The sequence below is a fragment of the Ovis canadensis genome, chromosome 4, assembly GCF_042477335.2.
Source record: "Ovis canadensis isolate MfBH-ARS-UI-01 breed Bighorn chromosome 4, ARS-UI_OviCan_v2, whole genome shotgun sequence".
NCBI classification, from domain to species: Eukaryota; Metazoa; Chordata; class Mammalia; order Artiodactyla; family Bovidae; genus Ovis; species Ovis canadensis.
The window spans coordinates 31462898-31486926 of record NC_091248.1 but is presented as its reverse complement, the minus strand read 5'-3'; positions in this window follow the sequence as shown (position 1 = coordinate 31486926).

Genomic DNA, 24029 nt, shown 5'->3' with positions numbered 1-24029 from the left:
TCTCTAGCATGACAGCTTTAGGAATCTCAATTTCTTACAATCTTACAGTTCCCTAGACACACCTCCTGAGAGAGAGCCCAGGTTGAAGGTCAAGCCCCCTTTTATGACATAATCTTAAACATCACATAGTGTCACTTGCAATGCGTTTTATTCATCAAGGTGGTAACAAAGCCCCACTAGGTTCAAAGGGAGGCAAAATCAACTCTGCTGCTTTTGTATTTTAATGAGATTCTGGAACAGGGAGGACCAGATATATTACTGTAGCCAATTTTTAAAAAATAAACTGCTATATTTAAAATGGATAACCAACAAGGATCTACTGTATAGCACAGGGAATTCTGCTTAATGCTATGTGGAAGCCTGGATGGGAAGAGGATTTGAGGGAGATTGGATACATGTATATATATGGTTGAGTGCTTTCGCTGTTCACCTGAAACTGTCACAACATTGTTAATCAGCTATAACCCACTACGAAATAAAAAGTTTTAAAAAAATGCACTCTGCCAATAACTGATTTTTACCCTGTACCACTCCCTACCCTCTTTACAATCCCAGCTCTTATGTATTGTTCTTCATGGAACTCCCATAGTGGCTCAGATGGTTTAAAAAAAAAAAAAAGACCACTGCAATAAATTGGCCTCTATCACAAGAATAAACTAGATAAAATGGAATTAATGCATTCAGGGTATCTTCCCACTACCTGTTTTTTTTCTATTCCTATTAAAATGCCACTATAGTTACACAAATAATTTTTATAGTACAAGATTCTTAGCAAATCCAAGTGACCAATTCAATCTGGTGTATTCTAAAGAAGATAAGAGTTCAGAAATTTGTTTGTAGGGTTAGTTAAAACAGAGCTAGACAGAATGACACATTTCACTCAAGATCCTAGCTTTTGTTTATGTCTGATTCAGCTAAAACTCAGATTCCTATTTCCTTCTGCTTCCAAAGCATGAATGCTAGGTAGTGGAAAAGATTGATTAAGAAGTTCAAATGGAAAATAAGAAACCTGTTCCAGGACTGCTCTGGGAGGGCTTTGAAGTTCATGGCTGGGGGGAGTTATGAAACTACAGATTTAAGCTATTTGTAATGAAAGGGTTGGTTTTCATTTTACCAGTTAAGCTAAATTCTTGCCTTTAGAAATAACTTCTCCAGAATCAGTGTCATAGAGTAAAAACTTTGCCCGGGGGGGGGGGGGGGGGGGGGGCGGCGGTGGGAGGGAGACGGCCATCATTTGTAGTCTCCCTTGGAGTAGAAAATGAGGATTTTTTTCAGTATCAGAACTCTATAATAAGAAGCTACCTAGTTAATATTATGCCAGGAAGTCACCTCTTTCCTCTCAGACAGATGATTAGATATATAGACAGATACAAATATGTATCAATGGACATGAATGAGCATCAGCATTACTTCAAAGTCATATATAACCCATGTGCATAAGAGAATGTTAAATGGTTACAATGGGTATATCTAGTAGTGCAGCAGAAAAACCCTTGGATTTGTAACTTAGAAACCAGAATTTGATTCCTGAGTCAATCCTTGATTTGTTCTGTGACCTTCAACAAAGCACTTTAATCAATCTTCCCACCTGTAAAATGAAGATATTAACTGCCTTATTTCTTGTACTAGTTTGTTGTGAGGATAAACTGGCACCCTTCAAATACATTGAAATTACTTTGAAAAGTGCAAGTAATGGTATGACAACATGGTTATACAGCTAATACTGGACTTGATATCTTCCTTTCTCCCAATCTGCTTAGAATTGTCCCTTGATAAAGGCCATAATCATTCACTTAGTCACCCAGTCCAGAAACAGAGGATCACACAGACCATCTTCTCCTAGGTGCTATTTGTCATAGTGCCCTTTTGCATGCCCCTCACTGCCAAGCTTACACTTTCTTTGCTTCTTGTACTGACTCAATCAATTAATCCTGTGCAAGTTAATTAGGAGGTTTACCCTCTGAGAAAAGTTTATGATGTCCCAGTCCTGTTAGAGAAATGGAAGTTTAGACGCATTTTAAATCACTTGCAGCCATGAAATTTAAAGACACTTGCTCCTTGGAAGAAAAGTTATGACCAACCTAGACAGCTTATTAAAAAGCAGAGACATTACTTTGCCAACACAGGCCCATCTAGTCAAAGCTATGGTTTTTCCAGTAGTCATGTATGGATGTGAGAGTTGCACTATAAAGAAAGGTGAGCACTGAAGAATTGATGCTTTTGAACTATGGTGTTGGAGAAGACACTTGAGAGTCCCTTGGACTGCAAGGGGATCCAACCAGTTCATCCAAAAGGAAATCAGTCCTGAATATTCACTGGAAGGACTGACGCTGAAGCTGAAACTCCAATACATTGGCCACCTGATGTGAAAAACCAATTCATCTGAAAAGACCCTGATGCTGGGAAGATTGAAGGTAGGAGGAGAAGGGGACGACAGGATGAGATGATTTCATGGCATCACTGAATCAGTGGACAGAGTTTGAGTAAACTCTGGGAGTTGGTCATGGGCAGAGAGGCCTGGCATGCTGCAGTCCATGGGGTTGCAAATAGTTGAACACCTCTAAGCAACTGAACTGAACTGAACTAAATCATTTTTTCTGGATTTCCTTTTTTTAATCTTCTCATGGACTTAGGGTAAAATTTTACCTTTACAGCATTATTAAGCTGATAATAAAACTGATATGTTAAATGTGAGAGGCAAAAGTAATTAACCTCTTATTGTTAACAAGTTTTCACCAAGTTAAAGAAACTCTTAATAATAAATTAATATAATTATGTAGTCTATATTCTCTCAAAATAATACAATAAACCCATAAATTAACTTTAAAATATGAACAAAGACCCAACTGATATTTTTAAAAAGCATACCCTAAATAAAAATTCAAAAATAAAATCCAGAATAAAATATGAAATCACTTAGAAATGTAATAACTGAAACTTTGAATCTATACTTTAAGTAGTACTGAGCAAAATAAACAATATTAAATGCACTCATTTTAACAGATGAATCATAAACTTAGTATACAAATACTTTTAAATGGAAGAAAAGTTATGACCAACCTAGATAGCATGTTGAAAAACGGAGACATTACTTTGCCAACAAAGGTCCATCTAGTCAAGGCTATGAGAAGGCAATGGCAACCCACTCCAGTACTCTTGCCTGGAAAATCTCATGGACAGAGGAGCCTGGTAAGCTGAAGTCCATGGGGTCGCACAAAGTCAGACATGACTGAAGTGACTTAGCAGCAGCAGCAGTCAAGGCTATGGTTTTTCCAGTGGTCATGTATGGATGTGAGACTGGGACTGTGAAGAAGGCTGAATGCCGAAGAATTGATGCGTTTGAACTGTGGTGTTGGAGAAGACTCTTGAGAGTCCCTTGGACTGCCAGGAGATCCAACCAGTCCATTCTGAAGGAGATCAACCCTGGGATTTCTTTGGAAGGAATGATGCTAAAGCTGAAACTCCAGTACTTCGGCCACCTCATGCGAAGAGTTGACTCATTGGAAAAGACTCTGATGCTGGGAGGGATTGGGGGCAGGAGGAGAAGGGGGTGACACAGGATGAGATGGCTGGATGGCATCACCGACTCGATGGACATGAGTCTGAGTGAACTCCGGGAGTTGGTGATGGACAGGGAGGCCTGGCGTGCTATGATTCATGGGGTCGCAAAGAGTTGGACACGACTGAGTGACTGAACTGAACTGAACTGAAAACACCATAATATAAACTTGTCTCTTACACACTAAACTTTTTACAGTGCCAAACTGCCTAATCAAGGAGATCAAAGACTGAAGAGGGGATGAAGAGCAGAATAAGGGAGTTAACACAGTAGAGGCATAAGTTTCGCTCTACACCCTCTTGTTTCACATGACACAGCAGGCATGTTTCCCAGCCTTTCACACTGATTGTTAAACCAAATAAATAGCCTCATATACTCTACATTCCTGAACTGCAGTCATTTTATACCATTTTATAAGGACATTCAAAAACCTGATTCCTGGAGTTACATTGGCTCCCTGGGGGAAATTCCTTAGACATGAATTTGTAAATCATAAAAAAATCAAATCATAAATATGAGCAAGTTCTTACAGAAGACTTTTTTTATATATGGTATAATCAAAAACAGTATAATAGTATCACTTGGAAATATCCCAGTAGAAAACGATCAAACAGAAGGAATTCAGATAGTTATATATTACTGATAAATTTAAAGTATGTGTCAAGCTGAAGTTCCAACAGAATCTGGTAATCATAATGCACAACATTGATTTTCATCCACAGAAACTGAGAATTCACTGACACATACCAGGGCATTCACAAATGCTTGGAAGCTTAATACTGAATATAAGATCTGAATAACTGACTATGTCCTGTCTCCTAGAATTCTAACACCTAAACCTTTGTCCTTTAAGCTATTTCATTATTATATCGCAAATGTTCCCTTCACCTTATACTAAGATCTCTTTCCTTTGAAATCCAGATGCTGATACTCTAGGATGGTTTGGTTTGATTATGTCAATCATAATCATAGCTTAAATCCCATCTCTCCTTTCCTCTTCAGACACTACTGGATTATAAGCTGAAAAAAAATTGACATTCTATCTCTGTTAACCTTTAGAGATGCTCAAGGAACTATTCCTTGTTTGTGAAGCCATCTAATTGCTAATCTATAATCCTTTTAATATGCTCTGCTTTTTGGATTGATCCATTGCCAGCTGACCTAACACTGCCCATAGCTATATTAATCCTATTACTCACATCCTATTACAGAGTATCAGTGAAACTCTTAATGAATCCTGAAAAGCTTGCTTGCCAGATACCAATATTAAGGATGATTACACATGTATTTATTCTTTTATTCTTAATTTAAAGCTTCTGATTGTATTAATTATATTCAGTGGGATTCAGCGTTTTTCTTCTCCACAGCTATCTGGGAGCTGACACTAGGTTCTGGGAAATATCAGTTTCTAAATGTTATTATCATACATATTGTTTTGATTTTTCTTAATGGTAAATAAATTCACAAGATAAAATGCTGTCATATATTTTGAGATTAAATCCTGTTTGTAAGGTATAGTATGTTGCATATGGTAGAATTATTAAATAGGGTTTATCGAGGTACATAAAATATCCTAACAGAAAGTCTGCATTTTGAATTCCTGATATAGTCACAGTACCATTAATTCCCTAATAGGATGGATAAATCTGTCATGGATGATAAGCCTACATGTTAAGAGACATACATTCCCTATTGAATTAATCAGCCCATATGAAAGTGGAAAGTATCATCAGCCTGAAAAACTATGACACCTTACCATCAATTTTAGTCTGATGAGTGATTAAAGAGAAAAGATTTTTTTTTAAATTGAAATGCATTGGCAATAAGATTCATTTTATTTTAAAAATCTGAAAAAGAAGGTGTATAAAAAAAAACCCACTATCACTATTGATGATGATGTAACTGTGTCTCAAGAAAGCATAAATAGATGGAGCTTTATGGTGATTCAAGGTCCTGGAGACTGGAGCTTGTGGTTAGAAGAGGAGTTTGGAAGCTGCAGAATGGAAGCAAGTGTCTGTATAATAAGAGTCAAGCCAGTGCCAAGGAACCATGGATCTTGGAAGTACTTAGAATCTTGAGAAACAGTTAAAGAAATATAACATACATGAGTGTCACTGAAGCCTCCCTCTAGAAATTTCGCCATGTATGTTTTATAATGTAAAGCCATCATTGCCCTCTAATATATATTCACTGTCCCTTTGCCAGATCACAATGATAGCATAAAAAGCAGATACATGACTGCCGACAAAGGTCCATAGAGTTAATGCTATGGTTTTTCCAGTTGTTACATATGGATGTGAGAGTTCGACATAAAGAAGACTGAGTGTTGAAGAATTGATGCTTTTGAACTGTGGTGCTGGAAAACACTCTTGAGAGTCCCTTGGACAGCAAGGAAACCAAACTGGTCAATCCTAAAGGAAATCAACCTGGCATACTCATTGGAAGGACTGATGCTGAAGCTGAAGCTCCAATACTCTGGCCACTTGATGCGAACAGCTGATTCAGTGGAAAAGATCCTGATGCTGAAAAAGATTGAAAGCCAAAGGAGAAAAGGGCAGCAGAGTATGAGATGGCTGGATAGCATCACTGATTCAATGGACATGAACTTGGGCAAACTCCGGGAAATAGTGGACGACAGAGGAATTGGCATGCTGCAGTCCATGGGGTCATAAAGAGTCAGACACAACTTAGTGACTGAACAACAGCAACAGTTTATAATAACAGCAACTATACCATGAGTTATATTTAAAGACTACAAATTTACATTAGTCTATCTTCTAGTTATTGATCATCAGAAACTACCACTACTGTGTTTCTGAGTATCTGAGTATAAGAAATACAGGATGCCAATGAAATACAGAACATCAGGTTAAATCAAATGGATATATTTAAAGGATAAGTGTGTTTCAAATATTGCATGGCACATACTTATACAAAACAAAGCATCTATTGTGTATCTGAAATTCCAATTTAACTTGATATTATGTATTTTTATTTATTAAATATGGCTCCAGAGCAGGGGGCTAAAAGACAGAGGAAACAATCTATACCAATACTGCACATGCTTATTTAGCTATGATTCTTCCTGTGCTGGCTGTAAAACAAGGAAGATACCTCCAAAGGCATGGCTTTGTGCATAAGCACATTAAAATTATCCATCTTAGTGTTTCACCATTTTGGTGGACACTTGCTTTTTCTCTCCCTGGCTTTACTTTTTAATTTTCACTTTGAAGCAGTATTATTTAACTCAACCTTTTGGAACATGATTTAAAAGAAAGACTATATATAAAAGTAAAGTAATATTGAATTAAATGAGACCTTTCTCTGTACAGGTGCAATTTTCAAAACAGCACGAGAGAGAGATTTTACACAGTAAAGTAAAAGCATTTAGAATTGAAACTCAAACCAACTAAAATAAATTCACACTTCAATTGTGACCTTCATAGCCCCCTAAATGCATTTTAAACAGTAGGCTGCTTTTCTTTTTATAGTGTAGAGCTGCATGTAATCGTAAAGGAGAATGGTAAATGTATACACTGAGCCAGTTATGCAGGGAATATGCCAGGTCCACATTCTGCCACCTGCCAGCCCTCCTTCTTTCCTGATGTGTTTATCACAGAACTAGAACTAGATGTGATGGACAGTACAAAGTTACATTGAAGTAGGCAAATAAATGCACATGCCCACTCTTGCACATAGTCCACAGTTACTCAAAGTCACTAGCTTTGGTAGAAAGAGAACTGGGGTGCAGTTTAAACTGAATAGAAATAATGAGTCTTCTATGAGTTTTAAAAAAAGATAATCCAAGAGTTTTACACATTCCTCTTCTATGGCACTGTTGTTAATTTTACTCAGCATTTTGGCCATTCTGAGGTTTTTGGAAGTCTTTTATACAGAGAAATTACCTTAAGTCCAGACAACCAAATGTATGATATCTCTTTTTCTTTCTTTCACTCACAGATACACTGAGGCTTTTTTTTCCAACTTCCTTTAATGTTTTCATTCACATAGTTTCCCAGCCCTCTATTATAATAGTAATTATTTTTTCACTGTTTATCATTGTCATAATTTTGTTATACCTTATTAGTAACTTATTATAGATACCATTAAATTCTATAAATCTCATAGCATCCTACAGTTTACTCACTTAATGTTCAAAATTTTAGAAATATTTTCCAAGGATATTGCAAAATTCAAAGACAAAGATCACATACACACTTGGTAAGGAAATCAATACATATCCTGAAAGACCTCTGAAATATTCATAGTTTGTATATATAAAAAAAAAAACAAAATCAAGCTGGATTCAGTGCAATAGGCCAACAGATGTGTAATAATATACTATCCCAACTCATTCAATTTATATATTAGGAAGTCTGTAAATAAAACTATTGACAGCAAGATACATTCTAAAAAAGTTAAAACAGTAATTTAGCCCATTTGCTGAAGGACAAATCTTCATCTTTTTTTAGACCACTATTTAAAATTAACATTTTACTAGAACAAAACAAAACACACTGCATGGTCAAAAGTAACATACATTTAGAATTTTAGGGATAAAGTATTTTCCCATTGCTGTTTTTCCCCCTGTTTTTCTCTTCTTTTTTTTTTTTTTTACTAGAAGAGGTCTCTTTTGATCAGATGAATAGATCTTGATTACAGAACACTGAGTTTTGACGTGCGCATATACTGCTGCAACTACCTCCAAGTAAAATACATAATATTCCCATTACCACAGAAAGCTCTCAGGTTCCCTTCCAATCAATCCCCCAAAACAAATAGTTAACCACAGTTCTGATTTTATTAAGCATAGATTAATTTGCCCTGTGTTTGAACTTCATATAAATAAACTAATTCAGTATATCTGCTTTGAAATTCTTACATGTTAGTTAATATTTGAGGCATCTTGTGGTCCAATTCTATTGATTTCTTTTTCCCTTGACCTTGAATCACTCCCACGTCTTTAAATGGGACACCTATTTGTTTCAAGGTATTTTCGGTATATCAGACATAGTAGCTGAGCCATTACAGGATCTTTGAATCTTCTGAAGTATATGGATTTTCCTTCTGGCAACAAGTTCAGTTGATGACTCTTCTTTTACACATTTCCAGAAAGTCTGTTTTGGTTTTGGTCTTATTCTGAAGAAAAACTTAAAGAATAGTACTGAAGTGTAGATACTAACCCTAAAATGTGGTCATTTTCTAGTTTTAATATAAAACCCACAGTATTTATTACCAAATACCTCAGATATGGGAGAATTCAAACTGCAGTGGGAAGATGGTCAAATTCTGCTCGGCTATTAGAATTCAGCTACTGTTTTTTCTTGGACTTTAGGATTCCCCTCTACATATTTGTAGGATTTAAGAAGAAGATATCACAGTTGTTTTGGTTCTTCTGTGAATACTAGCCATTTATAATTCTCTCTCTTAATTTACAACTGTTTTTACAGCTCTGAACTTCATACTCTTAAGACCCAAAGATTTTTTCTTGGCTCTAGCTATCCTTTACACAGAATATTGGGAATATTCTCTGGGGGAAAGGCATATAAATACATATTTCATTCAGTGATGTTTTCTTACTTTAAAGGTGAGATGCCACCAATTTCTGCTTGCTTGAGTTACTTTTCAATGTCTTAAAATATGCATTTTAATATTTTAGTAGAGATTATAATTGGTATCTCCATGAAGGACAGTCTGATAAAAAGCCAGTTTTCCACTTCTAGAATCAAAACTCAAAATAAACTATCTTTAAAGGCATTAAATTGACATTTAATTGTCTTTCCTGTAGCCATTGTCATGCGGTTCATAAAGCTATAGAGATGAATCAGATATCATAACTTATTTGGTGAAGAAAACACACATGAGGCTTTATAAAAAACAAATTTGTAATCAATGAATGCAATGGCACCCCACTCCAGTACTCTTGCCTGGAAAATCCCATGGACAGAGGAGCCTGGTAGGCTGTAGTCTACGGGGTTGCTACTAGTCAGACACAACTGAGCGACTTCACTTTCACTTTTCACTTTCATGCATTGGAGAAGAAAATGGCAACCCACTCCAGTGTTCTTGCCTGGAGTATCCCAGGGACGGGGGAGCCTGGTGGGCCGCCGTCTATGGGGTCACACAGAGTCGGACACAACTGAAGCGACTTAGCAGCCAGCAGCAGATATATATACAAATATTAATGATAATATCATTTTTAATAACTATCTTATCTCAGTAGTTTAAAATGTATTAATATTCTCTAACTACAAGCATTTGCTTTTATAAAACATATATACCAAGGATGCACAAGACATATAGTCACTATTTAGAATAATTTTACTCTCACGTTTACAGAGCACAGATATCTGTGTTGAGAGTGACACGAATGATAGAATCTAAAAAGCAAAGTGGCTACTTAATTTTCTTGCATAATACTGAGAATTACATAAATGTGAACATTAAGGTGTTGTAGGTAGATACTTGACAATATACAAAAATTTAGAAACAAATTTTCAAATATATTTAATTATGATTTTGTGAATCTATAAGACAGAAATTATGCTATAATTATAAAATATGAAAAGCATCAATAGAGGATTACATACAGTGCTGTGTTAAACCAGAAGGGTGGCTGAACAAGTATACTTTGGTAAGGTTGATAATAAGCTGATCAGTGAAGCTGTCTCAAAGAAGATAACATTAATGCTAAGCAAGCAATCCTGTGAGCAACCCCTCAGAGTTTATGATAATGATCCAGAAATAGTTTCCTTGGCTTTCCAATGATGTGTGACATGCTCCTGCTGTACATACTCAGAAAAAGCTGAAGCGAGTAATTGAATAGAACTATGGATTCTTCGAAGTATTGCCAGTAAGTAGTATGATGTCATCTGAAGAGGTAGAAGATGATAGAGCTCCTACTTTTTAGGTCTTGTTTTTTGAAATTACTCACAGAAGGAAATGTAACATCATCATTGACTACAGTTTGTGTGTTGTGCTATAATTAATTTCAGAGTCTGGTCAGTGAATGCTTTGAATTCCTTAGCTTTCTCTGAAAAAACATCTTAAGAGGGAAAAGAGAAACAGTTCTTAATTTGGGGGCATTTTAAAAAGTCTATGGCATCTAAATTATCCTATAAAAAGTTATTCTAAAATAAAAGTGAGCAGAATTATGATAAATTTACAATTTAATATTCATTATATAGTATATGAAACAATAATTAATAATCTATGTTCTTTAGGCATATTTTATAAGAAGTGTATTTAATCACCTCCTATAATCAATGCAATGAACATGGTATGTTTATACCTATAACAGTTCTAGTTTTTAATAATTAAAGTTACATGCAATAAGTTGTTTCCTTACTTTAGAACATTTATTTTTTCATGACTACAATTTGTTTAACATTGAGCTTGACCAGAAATACAGAAGCATAAAATAATTTTATTTTGAAAAAGAAGTGTTACCCACTACAATAATATGCAGCATTGAAAAAGTGAAATCGTCTCTGAAAGTGAAAGTCACTCAGTCTTGTCTGACTCTTTGTGACCCCATGGACTGTACCATGGAATTCTCCAGGCCAGAATACTGGAGTGGGTATCCTTTGCCTTCTCCAAGGGATCTTGCCAACCCAGGGATCGAACCCAGGCTTCCTGCATTTCGGGCAGATTCTTTATCAGCTGAGCCACAAGGAAAACCCAAGAATACTGGAGTGGGTAGCCTATCCCTTCCTGGATCTTCTGGATCCAGGAATCAGACTGGGGTCTCCTGCATTGCAGGCGGATTCTCTACCAACTGAGCTATCAGGAAAGCCCTATATGTATTTATATTGAGTGGAGGAAGAAAGAAAAGTATATTATATTTAAGCATAATGAAATATTAGCTTCATTTTATGGAAGGAAAATTTTTAAATTATATTTAATGGACCTTTTTTCTTAAACATCTCTTTGAGATTAACATAAATCATATTAGTTTCTAGCATCAAAGTGAAGTCACTCAGTCGTATCCGACTCTTTGCAACCCAGCCTACCAAGTTCCTCCGTCCATGGGATTTTCCAGGCAAGAGTACTGGAGAGGGTTGCCATTTCCTTCTCCAGAGGATCTTTCCAACCCAGGGATCGAACCTGAGTCTCCCGCATTGTAAGCAGATGCTTTACCATCTGAGGCACCAGGGAAGTCCTTCTTATCAAATAACTATCCATTTATTAATTTAAAAATATTTTGTTGAACATTTCCTTTGGATAAGGCATTGGTCAAACACCAGTGAACCAAACAACAAAAGCTTTGCCTTCATGGAATATAAATCCTAGTGTCAGAGGCAGCCAATAAGTAAAATAAAGAAATTATTGTGCTTCAGATATTGATGATTCATATGACAGGAGGAGAGGGGACAACAGAGGATGAGACGGTTGGATGGTATCACCAACTCAATGGAGATGAGTTTGAGTAAACTCCGGGAGTTGGTAATGGACAGGGAGGCCTGGTGTACTGTGGTCTACGGGGTCCGGAAGAGTCGGACATGACTGAGGAACTGAACTCAACTGAACTGATGGCAAGACCTAAGATGGAAAAAGGAAGAAGAGTACAAGGTCAGTGAGGGAGACTGATAGGACTTAAAATGTCCGGAAATGGTTTTTAATCAAATACTAAAAGAAGAGCAAGTTTAAAGGCCCTGAGGTTTGGAATGTTCAAGGAACAGCAAGGAAATCAGTGTGCTTCCAGCAGAATCATTTTGCTGGGTCCTATAGGCCATTTAAAGAGGAAGATATTGTTAAGACAGGAAGATACTGAAAGGTTTTGAACAGAGACTTCTTGGCCTGACTTACTTTAAAAGATTTACTATAGGTCCTCTGATGAGAATAATGTTAGAGAATCAAGGACAGAAGCAGAGAAAATAGTTAGGAAAGCACTGAAATAAATGGGCAAAAGTGTTTCTTGCCATGCTCCTGCTGGTAGCAATGTTGATTACAGTGGGATGCAGTGAAACTTTAGACGTGTTATAAATGTAGTGTCAACAGAGTATATTAAAGACTGGATTTTAAAAGTGAGAAATGGAGGATGTAAGGGTGATTTTGAAGTTCTTAAACTCAGTAACTGGAGTGATGGAGTTGCGATTTAATGAGACAGGGAAGACTTTGGATAAAACAAGTTTAAAGGAAAGGTCCAAAGGTCAGTTTCAAACATATTACCTTTGAGACATCAATTAGACATTCAAATGAAGTCGTCAAGCAGATATTTGGATAAACTAGCCTGGTGCAAAAGGAGAGGATAGATTTTATATATATAAAATATGTAATGTTTACACACACACACACACATATACATATAAAGAGAAAGAGAGAGAGATGTAAATACAGAATAGCAAAAAATACACAGGTAGCTGTAAGTATCCGTATGTGAGACTAGTATATCCATCCCTTGCTAATTGGTACCAGGAAACACTTCCTAAGGGGAAGGTTCTTTAGTGTAGCTGGCAAAGGAGTGTTTTTGTTTTTGCTTTGGTTTTTCTGACCAGGCTTCTACAGTGAGGAGTTAGCATGCAGCATCTCTCCATATCTATTTAGCCATGGCCACGCACAATCCAATAAAATCTGGACCTCATTCCTAGGAGAAAGAGGTCCTCTTCCATATTTTTTTTTTCTATCTTGGGAGTTCTGTCTTAGCCTTAGAAACAGGGGCCACTCCTTATATTTTCCTTCTTATATTCTTTAGTTCTCTTTTCCCCTTAATAGGCATATTATAATAGTTATTATAGTGATTATAATAGTGATTCTTAGTAAATTTCAATAGTGATTCCCAAATTTCTTCTGTTCAAATTACTATGGGTTTTTGTGTTCTGATTTGATTTTGCTAAAACAATGGTATTTGAAGTCATGAACCTAAAAGAAATAGAGGGTGTGCTGTAAAAAAAAAAAAAAAAAATCCACTCTCCAACATCTAAGGGTTGAACAAATTAGGAAGTCTCAGTACATCAGTTCAGTTCAGTTCAGTTCAGTTGCTCAGTCGTGTCTGACTCTTTGCGACCCCATGAATCGCAGCACGCTAGGCCTCCCTGTCCATCACCATCTCCCAGAGTTCACTCAAACTCACGTCCATCGAATCAGTGATGCCATCCAGCCATCTCATCCTCTATCGTCCCCTTCTCCTCCTGCCCCCAATCCCTCCCAGCATCAGTCTTTTCCAATCAGTCAACTCTTCACATGAGGTGGCCAAAGTACTGGCGTTTCAGCTTCAGCATCATTCCTTCCGAAGAAATCCCAGGGCTGATCTCCTTCAGAATGGACTGGTTGGATCTCCTTGCAGTCCAAGGGACTCTCAAGAGTCTTCTCCAACACCACAGTTCAAAAGCATCAATTCGTCAGCTCTCAGCCTTCTTCACAGTCCAACTCTCACATCCATACATGAACACGGGAAAAACCATAGCCTTGACTAGATGGACCTTAGTCAGCAAAGTAATGTCTCTGCTTTTGAATATGCTGTCTAGGTTGGTCATAACTTTTCTTCCAAGGAGAAGGCATCTTTTAATTGCATGGCTGCAGTCACCATCTGCAGTGATTTTGGAGCCCCCCAAAATAAAGTCGGACACTGTTTCTACTGTTTCCCCATCTATTTCCCATAAACTGATGGGACCAGATGCCATGATCTTCGTTTTCTGAATGTTGAGCTTTAAACCAACTTTTTGACTCTCCTCTTTCACTTTCATCAAAAGGCTTTTTAGTTCTTCTTCACTTTCTGCCATAAGGGTGGTGTCATCTGCATATCTGAGGTTATTGATCTTTCTCCCGGCAATCTTGATTCCAGCTTGTGTTTCTTCCAGTCCAGCGTTTCTCATGACGTACTCTGCATAGAAGTTAAATAAGCAGGGTGACAATATACAGCCTTGACGTACTCCTTTTCCTCTTTGGAACCAGTCTGTTGTTCCATGGCCAGGTCTAACTGTTGCTTCCTGACCTGCATACAGATTTCTCAAGAGGCAGGTCAGGTGGTCTGGTATTCCCATCTCCTTCAGAATTTTCCACAGTTTATTGTGATCCACACAGTCAAAGGCTTTAGCATAGTCAATAAAGCAGAAATAGATGTTTTTCTGGAACTCTCTTGCTTTTTCCATGATCCAGCAGATGTTGGCAATTTGATCTCTGGTTCCTCTGCCTTTTCTAAAACCAGCTTGAACATCTGGAAGTTCACGGTTCATGTATTGCTGAAGCCTGGCTTGGAGAATTTTGAGCATGACTTTACTAGCATGTGAGATGAGTGCAATTGTGTGGCAGTTTGAGCATTCTTCAGCATTGCCTTTCTTTGGGATTGGAATGAGAGCTGACCTTTTCCAGTCCTGTGGCCACTGCTGAGTTTTCCAAATTTGCTGGCATATTGAGTGCAGCCTTTCACAGCATCATCTTTCAGGATTTGAAATAGCTCAACTGGAATGCCATCACCTCCACTAGCTTTATTCGTAGTGATGCTTTCTAAGGCCCACTTGACTTCATATTCCAGGATGTCTGGCTCTAGATGAGTGATCATACCATTGTGATCATCTGGGTCATGAAGATCTTTTTGTACAGTTCCTCTATATATTCTTGCCACCACTTCTTAGTACTGGGATCTGATAAAAAGGTGACAACAAAACAAAAGACCAAAAGGAGAAGGAAATCCAAGTGTAGAAATTGTTTCAAGGGCAAAGGGATGGTCAGTTCTGTCAAATGCCCCTGAAAGATCAAGCAAGATACAAACTGAGAATTAAGCATTTTGTTTCCCCAGGTGAGTCTCTGTGATCCTGACAGTAGTAATCTCCATGACTGCTTGAAGAGAAAGGCAGGTGTGCACAGGTTTAAGAGTGAGTAAGAAGAAAGGAACTGAAGATTGGAAGTGAAGTGTTAATCACTTAGCCGTGTCCAACTCTTTGTGACTCCATAGACTGTAGCCTGCCAGGCTCCTCTGTTCATGGAATTCTCCAGGCAAGAATAGTGGAGTGAATAGCCACCTCCAGGGGATCTTCCCCACCCAGGATGGAATTTGTGTCTCCTGCATTGATGAGTGGATTCTTTATCATCTGAGCCACTGGGGAAACCCCAATATAGATATAAGTTGTTAGAAACTGAAAGTATTAGTCACTCAGTCATGCCTAACTCTGCAATATACTGCAATCTACTGGAGTGGGTTGCCATGCCCTCCTCCTGAGGATCTTCCCTACCCAGGGATAGAACTCATGTTTCTTATGTCTCCCATACTGACAGTAAGGTTCTTCACCACTAGCGCCACTAGGAAAGCTGTTTTCAACTATGGGAAATATTGTAACAGACTGTCAAATGAATGAAAAAGCACAGTCTAAAGAAGATCATTGCAGTTGTTGTTATTTATGATAGGAAAAAATAACATCATATTTCACTACTAATGTTAGTAATCATTTTGATAGAAAAAAATTAATGATGTATGGAGAGATAGGCAAGCACTCCTGTTTTCCAAAATAACTTAGTTATGTTTTGAAATCATTTGTAATGGTCATCCAACAAGATTATGGCACATTTAGGATTCAAACTCAAGATTCAGGCCAAAGTCCTGCCTAATACAGGAAACCCTTTGGTGAATCAGAATTCTGATGTAAAAGTGATACAAATTCAAATATATACATAAACAGAATATTTATATACAATGTTTATATATAAATTTAAGCACTTAAATTATGATATAATTTTCAGCTTAGAACTTCATTTTGGAAGCAATTATAAACAGAAAATTATTTCAAAAAAGATTCATGAAATTTTTTTATCATTGCTTTGGATATTGGGCACATTTGAGGATCATTCACTTTAATGCTATATAACTATGTATATTTTATGTGACCATAAAAGTGAAAATAAGTGTGAATAATTTAGATGTGTATAACCAGGTATATATACATGAGTAATAAGTGACAAAACAGAACCTACATTTAATGTGGCCTGTGTCTCCTTACTTACTGTTAATCATAATATACTTAATATATACTTACATAATATATACTTACACAATATACTTACTTCTTAATTCTTAAACCATTTGATTATCTCAAGGAAAGAGTCCTAGTTAGTTCAAGTGGTTTAAGAATTAAGAAGGCTACTTTAATATGTCTACTGCTTTGTTATATTTTCTATTACTGGACATTATGAGAATAAATAGTTAATTCTTTTCTGACTACAGCACTTCTTTCATTACACACAAAGGCATAATTATCAAATATGGGGTTCCATGTTTCTCCTCCCCCTAGCCAAGCTACATAGTGTATCCACTTCTTATTCTGTAAAGACTATTATTTTGCATATTATGGACAAAGAATCATGGAGTTTTGATTGTTCTAAGCCACAGTCACTACTGAACCCCTCCTGAATTCTTCTGTGTTGCTCAATACTGATAGTTTCAAAATTACCACTGTGTGAGGAAATAGCCAGTAGTTCTTAGAATCAACATGAATATTGTTCTTTCAAGTCATGTGGATCTTCCAAAAGAGCCTCTTTTTCTATCTAACATACACTACCAATTAAACCATAGGACACTGACAGAAAATAATAATAACACTGATTTCCTTAAGTCAAGAGTGTTCTGCATCCAGAGGGCATATTAAATTTTTCTCTTGCATCTTCTTACAAGATGATGTAAAATCCTAGATCCATTTTTATATCCTTTGTGAAATATGGTAATGCTTTATTATTGGCAATCTGACTCATTTGATTAATATGCTGCAATAAGTACTGCATTTGCTGACAAAGTTTCTAGGCAAGAGTAGCTGATCATTTGTATTTGGCTATGTTTTTGTTTTTATCAGTCAATTTTTGCTATAATTACAAAGTATTTATACTGATTTATATAAGCCAGTATCAATAGTGCTCAAAGCTCTCCCTTGGATTTCTGACATCTTCCTCAGCCATGAGACAAATGAAATCATCCATCTGAAAAGCTGAGCTGTGTGGACACCAGAATGTATCCCAAATATTAGTTACTCTTCAGGTTCAAAGAAGCACTCACTAACCACATAAATATGTATAGATTGCAAATTACCTTTAATGTCTGCATTTGATTGTGCTGTTATTTATCTCTAAACCCTAAAGTCATGTTTATAGGCTTCCCTGGTGGCTCAGATGGTAAAGAATCTGCCTGCAATGCAGGAGACCTGGGTTCAATCTCTGGGTTGGGAAGATCCCCTGGAAAAGGGAATGGCAACCCACTCCAGTATTCTAGGCTGAAGAATTGCATGGATGAGGAGCCTAGTGGGCTAAGTCCATGAGATTTCAAAGAGTCAGATGTGACTGAGCAACTAACAAACATATCATACCAGAAAATAATAGTATTTTGAGGATGCGTCCCAATGCACTGAGCACGGCCAAGAGGAGTTACCCCACGTCCGAGGTCAGGGACAGCAGCCAAGAGTGCCAGGCTGCGACGGCACAGGAACGGCTGAGAGGAGCTACCCAGGTCCGAGGTCAGGGGCGGCCGAGAGAAGCCACCCCATGCCCGAGGCCAGGGGCGGCGGCCGGAGGGGCAACCCAAGGAGCGGTGGCTGCGCCGGTGCAGAAGGGCCTAGAGGAGCTATCCCACGTTGAAGGTCAGGAAAGGCGGCGGTAAGGAGATAAACCTCGTCCGAGGTAAGGAGCAGTGGCTGTGCTTTGCTGGAGCAGCCATGAAGAGATACCCCACGCCCAAGATAAGAGAAACCCAAGTAAGATGGTAGGTGTTGCAAGAGAGCAATCAGAGGGCAGACACACTGAAACCATACTCACAGAAAACTAGTCAATCTAATCACACTAGGACCACAGCCATGTCTAACTCAATGAAACCAAGCCATGCCCGCCAGGAAACCCAAGACAGGTGGGTCATGGTGGAGAGGTCTGACAGAGTGTGGTCCACTGGAGAAGGGAATGGCAAACCACTTCAGTATTCTTGCCTTGAGAACCAAATGAACAGTATGAAAAGGCAAAATGATAGGATACTGAAAGAGGAACTCCCCAGGTCAGTAGGTGCCCAATATGCTACTGGAGATCAGTGGAGAAATAACTCCAGAAAGAATGAAAGGATGGAGCCAAAGCAAAAACAATACCCAGCTGTGGATGTGATTGGTGATAGAAGCAAGGTCCGATGCTGTAAAGAGCAATATTGCATAGGAACCTGGAGTGTCAGGTTCATGAATCAAGGCAAATTGGAAGTGGTCAAACAAGAGATGGCAAGAGTGAACGTTGACATGCTAGGAATCAGCGAACTGAAATGGACTGGAATGGGCGAATTTAACTCAGATGACCATTATATCTACTACTGTGGGCAGGAATCCCTCGGAAGAAATGGAGTAGCCATCGTGGTCAACAAAGAGTGCAAAATGCAGTACTTGGATGCAATCTCAAAAACGACAGAATGATCTCTGTTCGTCTCCAAGGTAAACCATTCAATATCACAGTTATCCAAGTCTATGCCCCAACCAGTAACGCTGAAGAAGCTGAAGGTGAAAGGTTTTATGAAGACCTACAAGACCTGTTAGAACTAACACCCCAAAAAGATGTCCTTTTCATTCTAGGGGACTGGAATGCAAAAGTAGGAAGTTAAGAAACACCTGGAGTAACAGGCAAATTTGGCCTTGGAATGCAGAATGAAGCGGGGCAAAGACTAATAGCATTTTGCCAAGAAAATGCACTGGTCATAGCAAACACCCTCTTCCAACAACACAAGAGAAGACTCTACACATGGACATCACCAGATGGTCAACACTGAAATCAGATTGATTATATTTTTTGCAGCCAAAGATGGAGAAGCTCTATACTGTCACAAAAAAACAAGACCAGGAGCTGACTGTGGCTCAGATCATGAACTCCTTATTACCAAATTCAGACTCAAATTGAAGAAAGTAGGGAAAACCACTAGACCATTCAGGTATGACCTAAATCAAATTCCTTATGATTATACAGTGGAAGTGAGAAATAAATTTAAGGGCCTAGGTCTGATAGATAGAGTGCCTGATGAACTATGGAATGAGGTTTGTGACATTGTACAGGAGACAAGGATCAAGACCATTCCCATGGAAAAGAAATGCAAAAAAGCAAAATGGCTGTCTGGGGAGGCCTTACAAATAGCTGTGAAACGAAGAGAGGCGAAAAGCAAAGGAGAAAAGGAAAGATATAAACATCTGAATGCAGAGTTCCAGAGAATAGCAAGAAGAGATAAGAAAGCCTTCCTCAGCGATCAGTGCAAAGAAATAGAGGAAAAGAACAGATTGGGAAAGACTAGAGATCTCTTCAAGAAAATTAGAGATACCAAGGGAACATTTCATGCAAAGATGGACTCAATAAAAGACAGAAATGGTCTGAACCTAACAGAAGCAGAAGATATTAAGAAGAGGCGGCAAGAACATATAGAAGAACTGTACAAAAAAGATCTTCATGACCCAGATAATCATGATGATGTGATCACTCATCTAGAGCCAGACATCTTGGAATGTGAAGTCTAGTGGGCCTTAGAAAGCATCACTACGAATAAAGCTAGTGGAGGTGATGGCATTCCAGTTGAGCTATTTCAAATCCTGAAAGATGATGCTGTGAAAGGCTGCACTCAATATGCCAGCAAATTTGGAAAACTCAGCAGTGGCCACAGGACTGGAAAAGGTCAGCTCTCATTCCAATCCCAAAGAAAGGCAATGCTGAAGAATGCTCAAACTGCCACACAATTGCACTCATCTCACATGCTAGTAAAGTCATGCTCAAAATTCTCCAAGCCAGGCTTCAGCAATACATGAACCGTGAACTTCCAGATGTTCAAGCTGGTTTTAGAAAAGGCAGAGGAACCAGAGATCAAATTGCCAACATCTGCTGGATCATGGAAAAAGCAAGAGAGTTCCAAAAAAACATCTATTTCTGCTTTATTGGCTATGCCAAAGCCTTTGACTGTGTGGATCACAATAAACTGTGGAAAATTCTTTAAGAGATGGGAATACCAGACCACCTGACCTGCCTCTTGAGAAATCTGTATGCAGGTCAGGAAGCAACAGTTAGACCTGGCCATGGAACAACAGACTTGTTCCAAATAGGAAAAGGAGTACGTCAAGGCTGTATATTGTCACCCTGCTTATTTAACTTCTATGCAGAGTACATCATGAGAAACGCTGGGCTGGAAGAAGCACAAGATGGAATCAAGATTGCCAGGAGAAATAACCTCGGATATGCAGATGACACCACCCTTTTGGCAGTAAGTGAAGAGGAACTAAAAAGCCTCTTGATGAAAGTGAAAGAGGAAAGTGAAAAATTTGCCTTAAAGCTCAACATTCAGAAAACGAAGACTATGACATCCAGTCCTATCAGTTCATGGGAAATAGATGGGGAAACAGTAGAAACAGTGTCCGACTTTATTAAACTGTTTGGGCTCCAAAATCACTGCAGATGGTGATTGCAGCCATGAAATTAAAAGACGCTTACTCCTTGGAAGAAAAATTATGACCAACCTAGATAGTATATTTAAAAGCAGAGACATTACTTTGCCGACTAAGGTCTATCTAGTCGAGGCTATGGTTTTTCCTGTATGTCATGTATGGATGTGAGAGTTGGACTGTGAAGAAGGCTGAGCACCAAAGAATTGATGCTTTTGAACTGTGGTGTTGGAGAAGACTCTTGAGAGTCCCTTGGACTGCAAGGAGATCCAACCAGTCCATTCTGAAGGAGATCAGCCCTGGGATTTCTTTGGAAGGAATGATGCTGAAGCTGAAACGCCAGTACTTTGGCCACCTCATGCGAAGAGTTGACTCATTGAAAAAGACTCTGATACTGGAAGGATTGGGGGCAGGAGGAGAAGGGGACGATAGAGAATGAGATGGCTGGATGGCATCACTGACTCGATGGACGTGAATCTGAGTGAACTCCGGGAGTTGGTGATGGACAGGGAGGCCTGGCGTGCTGCGATTCATGGGGTCGCAAAGAGTTGGACACGACTGAGCGACTGAACTGAACTGAAGTGAACTGAGGATGTTTACTATGCATTAAATTTGTCTTCTTAAAAATCATTAAAGGCCTTACACAGTATTTAATTATGTACTAACCCATCCACTACATAATCTTTCAAACCTACATGTGCTTGTATCATATGAAAATACCCTGGTATTTTGTAAAAAAGTTTTACTTGAACAGCTGGCTAGCATGAGATATACTAAAAAGCCTCTGAAATATATTATTATGTAACTTTAGATTAAAGATGTTTGTAAATGTTTATGACTATCTGATAGGGGAATTGATCAGTCTAACTAGCTTAAGCAGCATTATGTTCCACGAAACAGTTATAACCTTTAGGCAAAAACATCAAATAGAAATAGCAATGTTAATCAAAAAACAGCTCTTCACAATAATTGAAGCTTTATTAAGTACTGAAGCAAAACAGTTGGTTAACACTGTGTATACTCTGCTGAATAAGCTAACCTATCTTTACATTTGCTGTAATAGAGAGGATCTTTCTCACAATGATGGACTCTAATCCCTTCTGGTAGCTAAGATTTTTACCATCAAGTCAGCCTTGCTTTTCTGCTGAATATTCCAATTCAATGAGTAAACACAAAAGAATGTGCTAAATGATATGCTGATCTCAAGTTTTTCTTCTTTCTTTAGATGATAAAATCATCAGACCAATGAAATTCTCACTTGTAATGCTAATTGCAAACCAGTCGTATTTCCTAAATGATCAAATGGCCAAAATTTTAACTGTTGATTAGCTTGTGACAGGGACATTTTTGAATTAGAAAATTATTAGGGCATAATTATAAATACATATTGATTGGATAAAAATATGGCCCATCTATATTATTGTTTTATAGCCAATAAGTTCAACACAAATCAGCATATTCAGCTATATAAAGTATGAGAGAAATTAGCCATTGTACTATAACCCATTATTCATTTTTTAAACTAATGTTTAAGGACTTTATACTAGTATGTCAAGGCTTCCAAAAGTTACATGGTTAAATTATGAAAGTCTAATTCTAAATCTCTAGTACTCTCTGGATATAGCTACTCAAAATATATCAGGTTACTTTGATATCAGCCTCTTTGCAGTATTCTTTAATGTCCATATTGCCTGGAAAATCCCATGGACTGTAGCCTACCAGGCTCCTCTGTCCATGGGGTCACAAAGAGTTGGACACGACTGAGAGACTTCACTTTCACTTGGTGTCCATTACTTTCCACTTCTGAGCAATTTTTTCTGTTGTCCCCTGATTATAGTAGTCTTACACCATCTTTCCAACCACAAGATATGTTCATTTTACTCCTTATTTCTCATTGCAAAATTCACTTAGTTATGAGATATTCTTCTGTCCACACAAGCCAGGAACTGATCTGTATGCTTAATTTTAAGACTATCTTGGCTTTCTCCATGTAAGTTCACCCTTAGAGTCTATACATGGGTGTGTCTACATGTCACTTTATTGGATGGCAAAAGAACAAGCACAGGTTAATGTCCAAATACATGAAAGACCAATAAGCAAAGTTCACCACTGCTGTTTCTTTAATAGCTACTTTGTAAAGCATGACTCTCTGATAATCTGAGTTCAAGCTTATTATGTTGAAAAGGTGTCATGTTGTAAAATATTGACCAGATTGATTCTCTTCTGCCAAACATAAGCCAGCATTATTCACATATTTGTAAAATACTGAGAAGTTATAATGAGAGTAATACATTAATAACTGGGAAATCTAAATTAGAACACATATTTTTTCATGACAATAGAAATGCAAATATGAACCTAATTGATTAATATGCTAATAGAATATCAACTTAGGTCTAGCTTGAGCTAATGCATATGCAATATCTTTACATCCTGTTTTCCAATAAATAAGTACGATTCCTGAGGGTAGAAGCAAAATCTAATCTATATTTTGTAACATTTTCATAGAAAATGTGCTCTTCAATAAAGATATGTTTGTATTAATGTACCTGTGATATTACTTGTCTATTAAAATTACAGAATTTATTATCAGGTCGAGGGGGAAATGGCTGGAAAAATACCTTTGACTTTTTTAGGCATAAGGGTCATCAGGCAACTTTGTAATTAATTGTGAACCTAGTCATTAATTCACTTAGGTTAGCCAAATAATATCAGAAAATTGAGATTCTAAAGATAATGCACTAGGAGTTTCAATGTCCTATTCTTTCTACTTGTGTGTATGAGAGAAATTATCTGAAATAAATTTTTAAATCAAAAAGAAGGAAATGCCATTCTTCTGTTATAAAGACTGCTGCTGCTGCTGCTAAGTCGCTTCAGTTGTGTCCGACTCTGTGCGACCCCATAGACGGCAGCCCACCAGGCTCCCCCGTCCCTGGGATTCTCCAGGCAAGAATACTGGAGTGGGTTGCCATGTGCCTTTAAAAAAAAGCCTCTTTACACAATATGGATTTTTTTAAGTGTTTTAGGGAAAAACTAATATTTTTTTCATTAAAATATTTTTAATGAAATATGTCTGATTTTCATTCTGTCACACATTTTCACACAAGGACACACCA